This window comes from Peromyscus maniculatus, chromosome 9, assembly GCF_049852395.1.
Source record: "Peromyscus maniculatus bairdii isolate BWxNUB_F1_BW_parent chromosome 9, HU_Pman_BW_mat_3.1, whole genome shotgun sequence".
NCBI classification, from domain to species: Eukaryota; Metazoa; Chordata; class Mammalia; order Rodentia; family Cricetidae; genus Peromyscus; species Peromyscus maniculatus.
Genome location: NC_134860.1, coordinates 49429121 through 49447552, shown reverse-complemented (window position 1 = coordinate 49447552; position 18432 = coordinate 49429121). Strand labels below are relative to the sequence as shown.

The window sequence follows — 18432 nt, the reverse complement described above, 5'->3', positions numbered from 1 at the left end:
CATTGAAGTAATTATGCTTTTGGTGTTTTGTTTTTTAACCCTACTCATTCGAGAAAGGTTTGTCAGTTGTTAAATTTGCATTAGCCTGTTTCCTTACCAGGCACAAAACTAAAGTATATAGTGTAATACTTTTCTTTTTTCCTTCTTCTCTCCCTCTCTTCTTTTCTCTCTTCCTTTCTTTTTAAATCAGACTACGTAGCCCAGGCTGTCCTAGAACTCCTGATCCTCCGGTATCAGCCTCCTGAGTACTGAATGTGCCAGCATATCCATCAATTTGTAGTTTCTATTGAAAAGTTTTTCTTTACTGTTCAATTTTTTTTTTTTTTTTTTTTTTTTTTTAGCAATTCACAAGGATTAGAGAATTGGCTGAAGACAGTGTTTTGCCTACAGCTGTTATTCTCAGTGTGATGAAAGGGAACCTTTCTGATATTATTAATGCATTAGAAATGGGGGGGACCTAATACCAACATCCAGTTCTATTTATTTTATAACCTTTTATGCTAGGTATTTTTGCCATTTTGAAAGGAAACAGAAAAGAGTGTGGCTATAAATTCATGGCCCGAGTCAAGTGGTCATGAATGAATACAGAAACATCTCCCACCCCCATGTACTGAATGGTAATTATGAGACATTCTGGGTGTTAATTGGCTTTTGAAACCATGAACACTAGAAATCATGTAATTTATAGCAACAAATCAGTCTAATTAGCAGAAATCATTGGATCAGACACTTTACCCCTTTCTGTGATGCTTATAATGACTTCCTTTGTTGATGGGTCTTGTATTCTGTACCAGAAAATAACTAGAAGGATAATAGGCTCTTATTATAGAAACCATATAATTAAGATTATACCTCTTGCCGGGTGGTGGTGGCGCACGCCTTTAATCCCAGAACTTGGGAGGCAGAGGCAGGCAGATCTCTGTGAGTTCTAGGCCAGCCTGGTCTACAAAGTGAGTTCCAGGAAAGGCACAAAGCTATACAGAGAAACCCTGTCTTGGAAAAAAACCAAAAAAACAAAAATAAAACAAAAAAGATTATACCTCTTTGCATTTGCACAAACACTTTTATACAAACATTATTCTCATAAATCCTAATACCTCAAATTTATACAGTGTTATTTAGATCTAAGAAAGATTTTGACGCCAGAAACCCCATCCAAGGACTGAGGAATCTGGATGCAGACATCTACGGCTAGGCCCCGGGTGGAGCGCTGGGAGTCTAATTAGCAAGAAAGAGGAGGGTTTATATGAGCGAGAATTGTTGAAACCAAGGTTGGATAAAGCACAGGGACAAATAGCCAAACGAATGGAAACACATGAACTATGAACCAAAGGCTGAGGGGCCCCAACTGGATCAGGCCCTCTGAACAGGTAAGACAGTTGATTGGCTTGATCTGTTTGGGAGGCATCTAGGCAGTGGTACCAGGTCCTGTGCTCATTGTATGAGTTAGCTGTTTGAAACCTGGGACTTATGTAGGGACGCTTGGCTCAGTCTGGGAGGAGGGGACTGGACCTGCCTGGACTGAGTCTACCAAGTCGCTCTCAGTCCTCGGGGGAGGCTTTGCCCTAGAGGAGGTGGGAATAGGGGGGGTGGGCTGCGGGGAAGGGGAGCGGGGCAGGAAGGGGGAGAACAAGGGAATCTGTGGCTGTTATGTAGAACTGAATGGTATTGTAAAATAAAAAAGGAAAAAAAAGAAAGATTTTGACAAACAGATATTCAGTATACAAGGAAAATTAGTGATCAAGTCTTATTTTCTTATAAAATATTACATGATTTTTTTTTCCAAGACAGTGTTTCTCTGTATAATCTTGGCTGCCCTAGAACTTGATCTATAAACTAAGCTGGCCTTGAACTCACAGAGATCTGCCTGCCTCTGCCTCCCAAGTGCTGGGATTAAAGGTGTTGCTCTATCACTGCCCAGCTTGATATGATTTCTTAACTGTATGACCCTGCAACTATGTTAATGTTTGGAAAATTCCTTTAATAACTGAAAAGACTCCACCATGACTCCTGAAAAAAATATATGTTAAAGATTTTTGAGGGGCTAGGGAGATGCCTCAGCTGTTGAGCATGTACTGCTCCTTCAAAGGACCCGAGTTTAGGTCTTTGTCACGTGAGCTTCCCAATACTGGTATTTAAACAAGTCTGTAGTCGGCAGAACTTTAGAAAACACAGGAACACCTTTCTCAGTTCAGTTTCACCTATGATGAAATTTTGCTGCTTTGCAGTATAAATGATTGCCAGTGGTCCCTCTACTAAGACTTATTTGCCCTTTGTGTATTCTTGAATAGTTTGGAACTATTAGTGAACTTAATTAAGGTCTTTTGGGTTTTGGTGTGTGTTTGTTTTATTTTTTGAGACAGTGTTTCTCTTTGTAGCCTGGAACTTACTTTGTTAACCAGGCTGGCCTCAAACTCACAGAGATCTGTCTGCTTCTGCCTCCCAAATGTTGGGATTAAAAGCATGCACCACCATCGCCTTGTCTAGGTCTTTTGTTTTTTTAAGTGAAATTCCCCACTCCTATTATTACTAAATGACTCAGTATTTTGAGTTGCTAAAATCAGAACGGGGGCTGGGTGGTGGTGGCACATGTCTTAAATTCCAGTACTCAGCAGGAGGAGGCGGGCAGATCTCTGGTTTTGAGGCCAGCCTAGTCTACATAGCGAGTTCCAGACCAGCCAGGGCCATACACTGAGACCCTCTCTCAAAAAAACAACACTGGAAAATCCGTAATAGATGCAATAGATAAGCTTGTAGAATGGCTATATAACCTGTGTCTATTGTGTGTTGATAATCCTGCTTATAAAGGATTATCCCAGGAACTGGTCACAGATGGGTTATTCGAAAAACTTGATTGTTGACTTCTCTAATATAACATCATCATTCCTTCATTTAAGTGAGGCTAGTGAGGCTTGCTTCCAATCACATTCAACATTATTCCCAGAGTTCCTCACCCTGACCAATAGGTGTCCCGAGTATGTGAAGGGATAGTATGTTGGGGCTGGACCAAAACGGACCAACAGACTCCAAAAAGGGCTTCACATTCCTGCAAGTAATTGTAGATGTTCGCAGAGGCAGCCGACCCAACATGTCCTTCTGTGACAGGTAGCAGGTGTTGTACTGGTTTGGAGCGCCCCCAGTGGTTGGGGTCAGAGGCGGGTCCTGCCAGCCCGCGGCCAGTGTCTATTTCCAATCAGGCATATCTGCGGTTGCCTACGTACCCTTCTCAGCCTCAGGACCTCCCACCCTCCAGAGACTTCCTGGATGGCACCCCTTTCCAGCCTTCCCATTGGCGGGTGGAGGGCAGTGGGCGGGCCCAGGAGCATGGAGGACTAGCAAGCTTGCTTGCAGCGAGGGCTGGCCGAGCTCCGCCGGAAGGCGCCTTGTTCTCCCGGACGGTGGGTTGCAACTCCGCCGGGGGAAGGAAGCTGCAGGACTAACTCAGGTAAGCCTGCGGCATGCGCGCCTCCACCAAGCCTCGGCGCAGCCGGGGCCGGGAGTGGGTGGGGTAACACGTCCACGCACGCACCCAGGCGGGTGCACTTGTGAGCGATCAGGTGCGGGGATGCTGGGGACTGAACCACTCTCCTTTGTGAGAGGCCGGCGCTGGGGACGGTGCGGGCCGCGGGGCCGTGCTGGGACGGGCCGCGAGGGAGCTGCTGGGGCCATCGTGGAGTTGTGGAGCTTGTCATTGCCCTGCTGGGCGAGGCGCACATTCGAGGCAGCTGCCTTGTTCTCCTTCCTCCTTCACAGGAAGAAAAACTCCCCTGCTCGGTTTGGTTACTCCATACTTTGGACTCAGAAGTGAGACCAGGGTTTTATTTTATTTTGTTTGACTGTTTTTGTTTTTTTTTTTTTTTGCCCCCCCCTCCCATCTTTTCTGTATTTTAGTAAATGTGGGTAGAAAAGCATGGGGTGAGCGTGTGCAGATTTGTTATGTACCCAGTTACTGTGGGGGCTGTTGCAAAGGAGAGACGATGAGGAAACAGCTCGAGTCTTGGGTCTTCCGTGACAGGTCTGCAGGTTTTCTGACACATTATGTAAACTCTTCACTGAGAAGACCTCCTCCCCCTGTCTCTTAGCGTGTACAGTTTTTTGTTTTTGTAATTTACCTGTCTCTGATGTCTCAAAAAATGTGCCTGCCGTTTGCTGCAGCTGTGCGTATGCAGCAGCGCCTCTTTAAGGGGCGGTCGTTAAAGGCTTCCCAGAAGAGGTATGTAGTGGACCAGTCTTTGCAGTGAGTGAGCAAAGTGAGCCAGAAGTCCGCTGTTAAACACTGCGTAATCTTCTTGAAAAGGACAGACGGGACGGGACAGCTCAGGTACAAGCGAAGAAGCTGCTCTATCAATGTCCGCTGTCATGACATCGCCGTCCACCTGATCTCTGTTCCGAGTTTGTAAACTCAGGGAGTCTCTGACTGGCTTATCCTAGTGTCAGCTGAGGTCCTTTTGGGGGCACAGCAGATACAAAGAAAGTGAACTTGTGATTTGGATGTTTCCTCCGCCCCCTTTTAAAACAGGATTTCCGGCTGTCCTGGAACTGGTTTTGTAGACCAGGCTGGCCGCGAACTCACCAAGATCCTGCTGCCTCTGCAGGATCAAAGGTGTGCGCCACCGGGCATGGCTGGGATAGTGTCTTTTTTTTTTTTTTTAAACCAACTTTTATTGTTGACTATGTAATTGGCAACTTTTTTTTTTTTTTGTTTTTTTTTTTTTTTTGTTTTTCGAGACAGGGTTTCTGTGTGTAGTTTTGGTGCCTGTCCTGGATCTCGCTCTGTAGACCAGAGTGGCCTTGAACTCACAGAGATCCGCCTGGCTCTGCCTCCTGAATGCTGGGATTAAAGGTGTGCGCCACCACGGCCCGGCTATAATTGGCAACTTTTTATAATTTATTTTTATTTTATTTGCATTGGTGGTTTTTTTCTTTTTGGGGTGGTGTTTTGTTTTGTTTTGTTTTTGTTTGTTTGTTTGTTTTTTGTTGGCTTTCTTGTATGTCTGTGTGAGGGTGTGCGATCCTCTGAAACTGGAGTCACAGACAGTTGTAGCTGCCATGTGGGTGCTAGGAATTGAATCTGGGTCCTTTGGAAGAGCAGTCAGTGTTCTTAACCGCTGAGCCATCCCTCCAGCCTCAATATTGTCTTCTTAATTAAGAATATCTTCTGCCTAGAATTTCTTTTTGTGGTCCACCCAACAGATTCCACAAGAAGTGGGCAACCTCTTTTTTTGTTAGTTTTGCCTTTCCTGGAACTCACTTTGTTGACCAGGCTGGCCTTGAACTCACAGAGATCCGCCTGGCTCTGCCTCCCGAGTGCTGGGATTAAAGGCATGCGCCACCACCGCCCCTCATTTTATTTATTTTGATTTTTTGAGACAGTCTCATGTATCCCAGGTTGGCATCCAACTCACTGTTTGTGGAGAATGACCTTGAAGTCTTGGTCCTTCTGCCTCTACTTCCCAAGCTCTTGGATTACACAAAATTCACTACTACCAAAATCTTGAAAGTAGGAAACATTCTTTAAACTATTTTAAAGTTATTCCAATTGTTAATAAAAATTATGATGCAGTATAATTCTACTTAAGACCCGTTGCAAGTGAGAGTGAGGTAAGGCAAAGACTCTGTGTGTGTGTGTGTGTGTGTGTGTGTGTGTGTGTGTGTGTGTGTACAGGAGTCTTGGAGTAGGGACAAGCTGGGATGTAGCTTTATAGTAGAGCCAGTACCTATAATGCAGTATTTAGCATGTGCAGGGGCCTGGCTTCAGTGTAGATAGATAGATAGATAGATAGATAGATAGATAGATAAAAGGATTTGGTGGAGGAATGTATAGGTTCTCGAATAGTTCGAATCTTCTCTGTGTTTAATCTGTCATATGCGGCTGGCCTTTTGATTTTTTTCAATTCTCAAACTGGCCACATCCTTTTAGGTGTGGATGGAGAATATATCTGCTAAGCTGATTTTGTATTACCAGGAAACATGAATCTAGTATTTCCTTTTTTGTAGGACTCCTGGATTCCACCAGGGCAGAATTTTTGTGGTAAAAATGACATTTTATGTGAGACAGCAGCTTCTGTTAGTACGAGGGTACTGAGGGTGTTCTTTGAAGGAAATCTTTACATATGTCACCTCTGAAAAGAGAATTTCTAGCTGGATGGTGGTGGCGCATGCCTTTAATCCCAGCACTTTGGGAGGCAGAGATAGTTGGATCTCTGAGTTTGAGGCCAGCCTGGTCTACAGAGTGAGTTCCAGGACAGCTACACAGAGAAACCTTGTCTCACCCTCCTCCCACCAAAAAAATAAAAGAGAATTCCTTGAAGCAGTACTGTGACTGAAGATTACCCATGAAGAACTACAACATTCATATGAATATTAAATGGTTTTGTGAAATTATTTATCCACAGCCCTGAAATCTTCTATTTTCTGAGCTTAAATTCAGCCTAATACTTGGGAGAAAAAACTTAAACTTTCCCTGAAGCCGCTGGCCCCCAGTAGAAGTCACTACTTCTCTGCTTGCCTTCTAGATCTTGACTCTGACCTCAAGTCCTCGAATGACCTCCCCCAGCACTTCTGTGCCTATTCTGGCATTTGCTGCCTACTTCTTTGGCATCTGATGCATTGCTAGGGGCTCGTGTTTCCTGTGTCAGTTATGTGTTACCTCTCCTCCAGATGTAGCATTGATGGTCTTCTATATTAGGATTTTATTCACTTTACATTTTGTCTTAATACATTGATTCTGTGATTTGATGGATGGCCAGTACCTAAGTGACAGCTGTATTTTTTTTTTAAAGATTGATTTATTATGTGTACAGTGTTCTGCCTGCATGTATGCCTGCACACCAGAAGAGGGCACCAGATCTCATTACAGATGGCTGTGAGCCACCATGTGGTTGCTGGGAATTGAACTCAGGAGCTCCGGAAGAACAGTCAGTGCTCTTAACCACTGAGCCATCTCTCCAGGCCCCAGACATCTGAATTTTTATGTTACAAACTGCAGCTATTTTCTAGTGCCTAAAATGTTTCTCTCACTATTTACTACATTCTAGATGTTATCCTAGATTGGGGGGGAGGGGGCGGCGGCGGCGGGCGTAACCTCACAGTTTTGTTTTATGTGTGTGTTTATGAAGTCTCTTTTTGGGTTTTCTTGCTGCACTTTATATTTTAAAATTTTCATTGTAAGAAGTGAAGGATGTAACTTGGTAGAGTGCTTGCCAAGCATATACACAGCTCTGGCTTAAATTTCCAGTATGCCTACCTCCTTGCAATTATGAATGTTTACATTTAGGCCACAGACCACATTAGTACCTAATGTTTCTCTTTATGCTATTCTGTAGGTAATTTTTTTTCCTCTTTCTCTTTTAATTTTGTTTTTAATAATTTCATACATGAACACTGTTTATATAATTTCCATCCTTCTCGCTCAGTTCTTTCCATGACCCCCTTGCTCCCTCACATTATTGACCTCCTCTTTAATTATTATTTGTGTGTGTGTGTGTGTGTGTGTGTGTGTGTGTGTGTGTGTGTGTATGTGTGCTCACGCATTTAAAACCTACTGAGTCCAGCCGGGCGGTGGTGGCGCACGCCTTTAATCCCAGCACTCGGGAGGCAGAGGCAGGCGGATCTTTGTGAGTTCGAGGCCAACCTGGGCTACCAAGTGAGTTCCAGGAAAGGCGCAAAGCTACACAGAGAAACCCTGTCTCAAAAAAAAACCAAAAAAAAAAAAAAAAAAAAAAAAAACCTACTGAGTCCATCCAGCGTTGCCTGTATGTATATGGACTTAGGACCGACCTTTTGGGATTGGCTGACCTATGGAGGGCTCACCTTTAGACAGGATTGATTCTTACTCTTTTAGCAACCATTAATTGCCTATAAATAACTCTTCATGAAGGAGTAGTGGGGTCTTGACTTTGGTAGGGGTTGTTTTGGTTTTTGTTGTTTGTTTTTTTGTTTTGAGACAAGTCTCATGTAGGTTAGGCTGGCCTTGAACTCTGCTATGTGCCTGAGACTGGCTTTGAACTCCTAATCTATCTTCCTGAATGTCCTCAAATGTTGGCAGAACAGGTCTATATGACCATACCCAGCTCGCCTTTTCTTTTTCTTACTTTTTTGTATTGTCCATTACTTTATCCTTCAGTGGGATCCCTGGGTTGTTGAATGTCACATAAAGAAAAATGTTTAACTTAAATTACCTTATATTTTGCCTTCAGATTGTAGCAAGAGTCTAAAAAAAATAAAAATAAAAAAAAAAAACCTGAAACACTTAAATTCTGTTCACTTATGGTGTGTTACACAGTTACCAAAGGTCCAGTAAGAGGGGCTTGGATGTAACACTTGCCTAGTATATACAAGGTCCTGAGTCCTGTCTACAGCACCACCAAAAATTTTTTTCTTTGAAAATCAGAAAACTCAGTAGGCATAGATAGCTATGAACCTGGCATGGGTAACCCCTTCACATTCATCTCAGGCAGGAATAGATCTGAGCAGTGGAACAGTTTAGGGTACTTAGAATTCTGCCCTCCTCAAATTCCAGTTATCATTGCATAGTTTATTTGAAAATATTTCCAAACATAATCATTTATTAGTTCTCTTTATTGTTGAAAGAATAAAGTATTCCTGATTTTATTTCTTCTGCATATCTCCAGAGAAATTTGTATATAAGCTCATTTTATTTCAAAATGATAGTTCAGTGGCACTCTCCTGAAATTACTTGACAATAATTTCCAGAATTGTATCCTCCCCATATGTCAGCACCTAAAATGTGATAGTGATGAACTTTTGTTAATTCCCTAACAGTCTAGTGAAATAATTCCATAGTGACCTTTTGTTCTGAGAATCTATAACTTATTTTTAAACTTTCATTTTGTAACGATTTTATTTTATTATTATTTGTTTTGTTTTGTTTTGAGACAGAGTCTCTCTACATAGCTGTTTTTTAACTCACTATGTAAACTAGGCTGTCCTTGAACCCACAACGATCACTTGCCTCTGCCTCCTGAGTGCTGGGATTTAAGGCCTGTGCCACCGTGCATGGCATGGCTAGGGTTTTTTGTTTTTGTTTTTTGCTGCAAGCCGCAAAAATATAAAAAGTAGCATTTCAGCTGATTATGACAAAGCTAATACCTGGAAGAAGCCAGGGCCTTCCAGAGGTCAAGCTAAGGTTCAAGGAGCCTTGGTGATATTTGGCTTTTGATTATCAGCCGTTTCCTGCTATGAGTTTCTTGTGTGCTATTGTAGCTTTTCCATCATTTATTGGGCACCTTATCCCCTCTACTAAAGGAATATTTAGATAACCTGCGCTAACAGCTATGCACAGCCAGAACCCCAGTTCAAGCCTCCCTGTAATTATCGTCATTGGCAGCATCTGGCCACGTCCATCCCCAGATGGAGGAAAGCACCTTATCAGAGATACCTCTGTACTCTCTAAGAACAGACTTAAGCATCCAGGCTACCTGTTTGAGAAGGCCTGGCGGGTGTGCCAATTAAGCTTTACTTCCTTCTTTCCCAAACCTTACCTCTAGTTCCAGATCTCCCTTTAACTATCACCAGAGGCATCTAGCTGTACACAGGTCGCCTAGCTAGTGACCGAGCACACTTTCCCCAACCCTGCAGAAAAAAACGGCAGATAGCTTGGACAGATAGGAGCCACAGGAAAAAAGAAGGCAGTTTTATTTTCTCCCATTGACCTAGCAACTTATAGATTTTTAACATTTTCTACCAATTATATTAAGACTATAGTTGAGCACATAAGATCCCTCTTCTTAGATATTAGCTGAAGTTAGCCTTTAGTTAATTCATTTCCCCATTGGTCACTTCCCTTTGGGGTTGCAAATGGTAATTAACAGTTATTGTCCCTCTGTGTGATTCTTACCACCCCTCCGTTTGACCTTAGAAGTCTGGCTTTGCACTGCTAAGGGAATACTGCTTGTAAGTGTATATATACCAGGACTTCCAGGGCACAGGAGGACAGAGAAGAGAAAAGAGGATGGAAGAACTAGATGGGTAAGAACTTGAGAGGAGCAAACTGAGATGAGGAGAGAGAAGGAGATGGGAGAGGAGATGATATGGGAAAGAACAAGATGGATAAGAACCTAGAAGGGGCAGAACTAGATGAAGGAATTAAGATAGAACCTAGAGGGGACCGCAGATAAGTGTAGAGAGAAATCAGGCAAGAAAGGAGCTAAATATGAGAGCAGAATATAAGCTTGTAACTGACACAGAATAATAAAGTATATGGACTAAGGAGTTTCGTGTACATAGATTCATTTCTTTTCATCAAAGATTAATTATCAGCTGGTTGTAGATTCTTCCCAGACCCTGGGAGGGGACTATCGAGGGGCTGGACCCCTGTAGTCTCCCATAGTTTTCAGTAGGGCCTAACAAACTACATGAAAACAGAATTTCAGTGTTTTATTCTTGTTTCTCTCCAATACTAATCCTTTTTTTTCTTTTTTTTTTCTTTTTCTTTTTCTTTTTTTTTTTTTGGTTTTTCGAGACAGGGTTTCTCTGTGTAGCTTTGCGCCTTTCCTGGAACTCACTTGGTAGCCCAGGCTGGCCTTGAACTCACAGAGATCCGCCTGCCTCTGCCTCCCGAGTGCTGGGATTAAAGGCTTGCGCCACCACTGCCCGGCCCTTTTTTTTTTTTTTCTTAAAAGATTTAAAAACTTGTGTGTGTGGGTGTGTACACAGAGTGCGGGTGTCTAAAGAAGCCAGTCGTTACATCCTTTGGAGATGGAGTTATAGACGGTTCTGAGCCATCCCCTATGCTGGGAACCAATCTTCTTTGCTTGCTTTTTTTTTTTTTTTTTTTTTGAGACAGGGTTTCTCTGTGTAGCCTTAGCTGTCCTGGAACTCACTTTGAAGACCAGGCTGGCCTGGAACTCAGAGATCCTCCTGCCTCTGCCTCCCAAATGCTGGGATTAAAAGCATGCACCACCACTGCCCAGCTCAGTTTATATTCTTTTTATTTATTTATTTATTTTTTTTGGTTTTTCGAGACAGGGTTTCTCTGTGTAGCTTTGCGCCTTTCCTGGGACTCACTTGGTAGCCCAGGCTGGCCTCGAACTCACAGAGATCCGCCTGGCTCTGCCTCGAGTTTATATTCTTAAACCACTGAACCATCTCTTCAGCCTTTTTTTAAAGTAATTTATTCTTATTTTTTTGTGCATTGGTGTTTTACCATCATGTATGTCTGTGTGAGGGTTTCAGATCTTAGAGTTACAAACAGCTGTGAGCTGCCATGTGAGTGCTGAGAATTGAACCCAGATCCTCTGGAAGAGCAGTCAGTGCTCTTAACTGCTGAGCCATCTCTCCAGCCCCCTAATCCTTAAGAAAAAAAAAAAATTTTAAAACCCCTTCTTTCTAGTGGGACATACCAGGTCAGCGGTTTATTTACACATGGGTTCTGTAATATGCACAATTTTTACCTGTCTTTTGTATCCTGTTAGGGAACTTTTTTGTTTTGTTTTTCAGGACAGGGTTTCACTGTTTTATGTAGTCCTGGCTGCCCTGGATCTCTCTCTGTAGCAGGCTAGCCTTGAACTCACAGAGATCTCCTGAGTGCTGGGATTAAAGGTGTGCGCCACCACCGCCCCACTAGGGAACTTTTTTAAACGAGGCATTGAAGTATCTGTACGGGGTTCGGTCATTTCCTTTCACTTCTCTCGTGAAAGCTGGCAGAGGCTACGTCTGCTGGAGATGGGCCTGAGAACGACCAGGGGAAAGCCTAATCAACTGAGGAATTATAAGTTCCCACAGAAGGTTTTGTGAAGTAAATGGAAGAGGTACAGAACAGACGCTGGGATATTCCTGTAGACACAGGGATGATGAGTTGAACTCCTCAGCGTTGCCCTGGATACTAGTGCTAGCTGAGATCCGTTGAGGGCTGCTCTGCTCCTTCTGCATATGAATGCCAGAGTCCCTCGGCCCCGCTGCTCCAGCTGTGAAACCCATTTGTGGATTTCCGTTTCCCATCTTTCTGCTTAGCAGATCAGCTTTGTTAAGTCTCTAATGAGTAATTTTGTCTGAGATAAACTTTTAGTGGTGCTGTTTTAAAACATTGGCTAAGGAATAAATTCCTCCTTATTTGCCTACTATGTGTCAATCATTACATACTATCTTTTACTCTTTAGGATTACTTTGAAATGCACGGGCTATTAGCTTTATAGCATGTGGTTGAATTAAGTAAACATTTACATTTTTCTCTCAGAGCAAATGTATGAAAATGGCTTACTTAAAATAGGGAAAGCTAGGTTGCATGGAGGTGGAGACCAGGACTGTTACCTAAATAGTGTACGTTGTTGTTTACATTGTATGCCCAAAGGTAGTAAGTAGTATCAGTAGCTATATTGGTCAAGCTAGATTTCTCCTCTGGAATTCACCATAATAGTTGTTTGGGTTTGTTTGTTTGTTTGTTTGTTTGTTTGTTTGTTTGTTTTATTCCTCATCATTATTATTGTGTGCGTGTTTATATCATGTGTATGTGTGGCTATGCACATGTCTGATGTGTATAGCAGTCAGCAGACAGCCTTGTAGAGTCAGTTCTCTCCTTCCTTCTGTACATGTGTTCCAGGACTTGAATTCAAGTTTTTATCCTGGAGTGGTAATCTCCTTTTCCTACTGAGCATCAAACCTGCCCTCAGCATATTATTTTTCCCTTCTATAACCATGAACCAGTGATGAGATACATCTTCAGATTCAGCCTGAGTAACTTTAAGGGCAAGGATCTTTAAAAACTTAAAGATTGCACTTTTATTTTCTGTCTTCAGGCTTAGGCCAAAATACCATAGAGTTTTAAGTGTAGTTAAACTCTGCAATGAGGTTGACTTAAAAAGGAATCCACACCCTGTGTTCTGAGTCCTATGTGTGTATAGACTGACATCCGTTTGCTTTTTGCCAACACCTTAAGTTATCACCACTGAGGAGTCATTATTCTAAACCTAAAAGGGGTCACTGAAATTTCATTTCTGCCAATAGTGATTATACCGTGTAGAAAAATCTTTTGTATGTATATATGCCCCCCCTTTTGTTTTTAATTGTATGTATATGGGTTTTGCCTGCATGTATGTTTGCACCATTTGCTTGTTTAGTGCCTATGAAGGCCAGAAAAGGGTGTTGGATTTCCTGGAACTAGAGTTACAGATGGTTGTGAGCTGCCATGTGTATGTTGAGAATTGAACATGGTTTCTCTGGAAAGCAGCCATGCTCTTTTTTTTTTCTTTTCTTTTACAATATAATTTAATTCTACATATCAGCAACGGATTCCCTTGTTCTCTCCCCTCCTGCCACCTCCCCTTCCCCCGCAGCCCACCCCCCATTCCCATCTCCTCCAGGGCAAAGACTCTTGAGGATTGAGATCAACCTGGTAGACTCAGTCTAGGCAGGTCCAGTCCCCTCCTCCCAGGCTCAGCCATGCTCTTAACTGCTGAGCTATCTCTCTCTAGTCCTATATGGCTTCTTTTGCTCTACGTAAAATTGTGTCTGCAATTGGTTCTGAAAAGTGAAGATGATTTTGATTCTATGATGCCTTTTCTGAATGTTCCTGGAGGGAAGCATGTCCCTGCTCATTTGTTGTTAGTGTTCAGTAAGGAAAGACATTGCCCTCTGCTTAGAAACCTCTCCATTACTCTTTGAAGCTTCACTCATACACACCTTTGGCTGGAGGTTTAGTTCATTCTTCAACAAAAGTACATTGAATGCCCATTACCACCAAGACAGGCTATAAATAGTCTTTGCCCTTGAGGAACTTACATTCTAACAGGGGAGGGAAAGACATCAAAAACTATGTAATTGTTTATCCAGTCTCCATTTAAAAGGAGGAAGTATTGGCTGTTAAAGAGACTTTCTTGATTATTAGTTTGTGTTTGGTTTTTTTGAGATAGGGTCTTCCTCTATAACTCTGATTTGTCTGGAACTCCACTTGTGGCCCAGGCTAGCCTTAGACTCATAAATGATCATCCTGTCCACCTGAGTGCTAGGATTATATCCATGAACTATCATGCTTGGCTGAGAGAATCTATAGTAGGGTTATATACCTTAAGACATAGTATAGTAGGGTAGTTGAAGTTATATTGCCTAAATTTGAATCTGACACTGCTTTTTACTAGCTGTAGGATATTGGACAAATTAATGATCTCTCTTTGCCTCATTTTCCTCAAGATAAGTATTTCAGGCTTGTTAAGAAAATTAGGGTTGGGTATAGTTCAGTAGTAGAGCAGTCCCTAGGTTCGATTCCTTAATACCATTTGAAGTTGGAGGGGAGCAAAGGAAAAGGAAAGGATTAAATAGACAAGAAAAGAATCAGTTATAAGACAATCACAGTAGCCCAGTTGTGGCCTGAGCCAATAGAGCAAAAGTAGATGATACATTTGAGGACATTTAGAAGATGGGATTTTTTTTTTTTGAGACAGGGTTTCTCTGTGCAGTTTTGGTACTGTAGACCAGGCTGGCCTCGAACTCACAGAGATCCACCTGGCTCTGCCTCCCAGTGCTGGGATTAAAGGTGTGTGCCCCCTCCGCCCAGCTAGAAGATTGGATTTTTTTTTTTAACAATTTTTTTTAAGATTTATTTATTATGTATACAGTGTTTTGCCTGCATGCCAGATCTCATTACAGATGGTTGTGAGCCACCATGTGGTTGCTGGGAATTGAACTCAGGACCTCTGGAAGAGCAGTCAGTGTTCTTAACCACTGAGCCATCTCCCCAGCCCAGAAGATGGGATTTCTAAATATTGGATGTAGGAGGTAAAGAAGAGGATATCTGGTTTCTGGCTGTGATTGGACAAGAGGTTACTGGAAGGTGGTCATGTGTGGTGGTGGAAGACTGGAGAGGCCACCAAGAAGGAATGTTTGTTGAACAAGCAGGTAGCTAGAGCAGCAGGTGATACCTTGCTCAGAGGTAGAAATGAAAGACACGAGGGCATGTAGATCATTCATTGGAGAAAAGAATGAGTAGTAATTGAGGCTGTATATTTGAGTTAGACATCCTTGAGAAGAAAGTATAGCATGAAAAGAAAAGAGCTGGGAGCCTCAGGGAAGCTCAGGATCCCAGGATCAGCAGAGCAGAGAGAATAGCAGAGAAGTGGCCACAGAGACAGTGAAAACCTGACTGTGGAGCCTTGAAGATGGGGAAGATGTGTAAGGACAAGGTGGTTTTTTCAGTCATGTGTGTGCCTGGTACCTTCAGGGGCCAGAAGAAGGCATCGAATCCCCTGGAACTAAAATTGGATAGTTGTGAGCTGCCGTGTGGGTGCTGGGAACTGAGTGTTCTTGACTCCTGCGCCCCCTCTCCATCCCCTCCAGTGGATATTTTTCCTTTGATATAATTGACTGTCCTTCATCCTACATATCTCTGCTGTCCTTGCTTCTGTGACATTATGCTGGCTCCCTTATCTCTAGCTCTGTTTTTTAAGTTGACATAGCTCATTCTGTTCCTTGAATTCTAATGTCCCTCCCCTTTCTTTTTATTGTTTGTTTTTGTTTGTTGAGACAGAGTTTCACTGTGTAACCCAGGCTGTCCTGGAACTCACTTTGAAGACCAGGCTGGCCTGGAACTCAGAGATCCACCTGCCTCTGCTGGAATTAAAGGCGTGCGCCACCACTGCCCAGCCTAACGTCCTCTTTTTATTAGCTCTTGCCTTCTCTTCAGACTGCTTCCAGCTAACTGTCTTGTTTAGTCTGCTTAGTATTAAATTAGTTGTCTACAGTTAAGGGTAGAGATTTTACATACAACTCTACATTTCTAACTTTTGAGAAATCAAAATTTTTTTCTCCATCTTGGATATGTATTTCTTTTTTTTTTTTTTTTTTCTTTTTTTTTTTTTTTTTTTTTAAATATTTATTTATTATGTATACAGTATTCTGTCTGCATGTGTCCCTGCAGGCCAGAAGAGGGCACCAGATATCATTACAGATGGTTGTGAGCCACCATGTGGTTGCTGGGAATTGAACTCAGGACCTTTGGAAGAACAGTCTGTGCTCTTAACCACTGAGCCATCTCTCCAGCCCCCGGATATGTATTTCTTATAGTAGCTACTTTGTTTAAAATGGACTTATGGAGGCCAGGTGTGGTGAACTTTTTTTTTAAATCTCTGATCCACTGTTTTAACTCCTAAGGCAGAGGCAGGTGAATCCCTGAGAGTTCCAGGCTAGCCAGGGCTACGTAGTGAAATCCTGGTCTCTCCAGTTCCTCACAGACACCAACATCTTCTAGTCTCTCAATGATATTAGAGCAGATTTTTTTATACTTGGCCTGTTGCTCACATTTCTTAGTCTCCACTTTTTTTGGTTTTTCGAGACAGGGTTTCTCTGTGTAGCTTTGCGCCTTTCCTGGAGCTCACTTGGTAGCCCAGGTTGGCCTCGAACTCACAGAGATCCACCTGGCTCTGCCTCCCGAGTGCTGGGATTAAAGGCGTGCGCCACCAACGCCCGGCTCTTAGTCTCCACTTTTAAACCAACCACCTAGTTATGAAAATTCTCTCAATCTGTCACCAAAGTACACTTTTGTACAGCCAGTCGATTGAATGTCACAATTTAACATGCTGTAAACAACTCATTCAGTATAGCTAAATTCCATATTCTACTGATTTCTGTCTCGTGTATTTGTGGGTCCTGTTCCTTCCTCCCATCATATTTTGAACCACAGACTTTAATTATCTTGCTAGGTAGGATTCAGAAAGGGAATTTATTGGAAGATTACCAGATGGCTCACAAATTTAAGGTTTAAAAGATGGTCTGAAAGCAAGAGAGCCATGCCCCCAGAGACCAGAGTCATAATGCTGAGCAGTGTGGCTCTGTGGCTAGAGTTTCCCATTCAAGGTCTCATGCATAATTATCTCATAGTATATATACCTTTGATCGCTGAACAGAAAAAACACATTAGTCAATCTCCAGTATCTACCTCTTTTCTGGACCCAGGCACCCTCCTGACTGACCCAGTCTTCTGTTCTTCCATCCCTTGAAGCCAGTTAGTTCTAAAGTTAGTTCTGATCATGTCATTCCATGCGTTTCTGTAGATTGCTCTCTACCTGTAAGAAAATGGCTCTCGAATGTCTGGCCCTTGCCTACCCTTCAGATTTACCTCTGTCCAGTTTCCTGTGACTTACATGTTGGTAGGATTGCACCACAGAATTATGTGTCACATACTGCTTTTCTTTTTCATACGTCTGTTTCTGCCTTCCCTCTCGCTGTCTCTGCGGCTTGAATATTCCGTTCTTAACCTATCTCCTATCATTTAAGAAACTACTTCCTGGTATCTTTTCCTCCTAAATTAATTACCTTCCCCTTATGTCCCTGTAATGACCCCTGCTGGTTGTATTACCACCTTGTGTTACCATCTTGCATTATAAGTGTTTATACCTGCCCACTTGTTAGTTTTCTCATAGTGCCTACTGTTTACCTTTTCCCCACGTATACACACATCTAATAGGAGTAGGGATTATATCTTTCTCTCTCTCTCCTGCCCTCTGTCTTGTTTTTTTTTGTTGTTTGTTTAAACAGGGTCCCATTTAATTCAAGCTGGCCTTGAATACATGATCTTCCTGTCTCCACCTTTCAAGTGCTAGAATCACAGGCATATACCATCATGCCTGGTGGGTAGGGTTATTTTTTTTGGGGGGGGGGGACCTCAATATTATCAAATTACTTAGTAGTGTACTGTCTGCTCCGTAAATGTTCAGATAACTGGGCATGGTAATCCTGAAATATGGCTGTCCAGCACTGAGGAAACTGAGGCAGGAGAATCACCATGAATTTGTGGCAAGCTTGGGCTACACAAGTAGCCCAAGAGAGTTCCAAGGCAATCTGGACTATGTATTGTGAGACCTTGTCTCAGACAACAAGAATTGAAGTAATGAATGAAGAAATGTAGATCTTAGAACATAAGATTTTGAATCAAGGGTAGTATACAATTTGAATGCAGCAGTATTGACTAGATCAAATCTGAGAAAATATATAGCAATAGTAACTTGACTTTTAGCATGTAAATGTTTATGTCAAATAATGGTGGAAACTAGTACAAATAGGGCAAGGCATGCTATTAAATTTTGTTTTCGCCTGCCTTAGCCTCCTGAGTGCTGAGGTTGCAGACATGCCCTACACAGTTACAAGAGTAACAGGATGTCTTTGAAAGTTCTTAGGCATGAAGTTCATTTGGTCACATTGTATATTAGAATATCCATGTGTAGCAAGATGAATTAGGAGGAACAAAGATCACTTAGGAGACTTTCACAAACAACTGCATAAGTGAGCGAGAAGGCAACAGAGTTACAAGTCCTGACTTTGCTACTTAGTTTCTTAGTTGAATCCTTCAGCCGCCGTCTTCTCATCTGGACAAAGTGCTTGACTTAATAGCGCAGTGCGGGCTCTGAAGCCTGCTCTAATACATTGCGGTAGTGTCGGTAGGACTTGGCAGCTAATTGGATGCTAAGTACGGAGGAGGTTTCTGAG

At 42.5% G+C, this 18432-nt stretch overlaps 1 protein-coding gene across 4 annotated transcripts in view; it reads left to right on the top strand.

The window, feature by feature from the left end:
* The first annotated feature begins 3312 nt into the window (after window positions 1–3312).
* The window catches only part of Chd8 (chromodomain helicase DNA binding protein 8), a 69120-nt gene continuing 54000 nt past the window's right edge, over window positions 3313–18432 (top strand). For all 4 annotated transcript variants that reach the window (XM_076544953.1, XM_076544955.1, XM_006993398.4 and 1 more), the window contains exon 1: window positions 3313–3445. The gene's annotated coding sequence lies outside the window, so the exon portion shown is untranslated. The remainder of the gene's footprint in view (window positions 3446–18432) is intronic.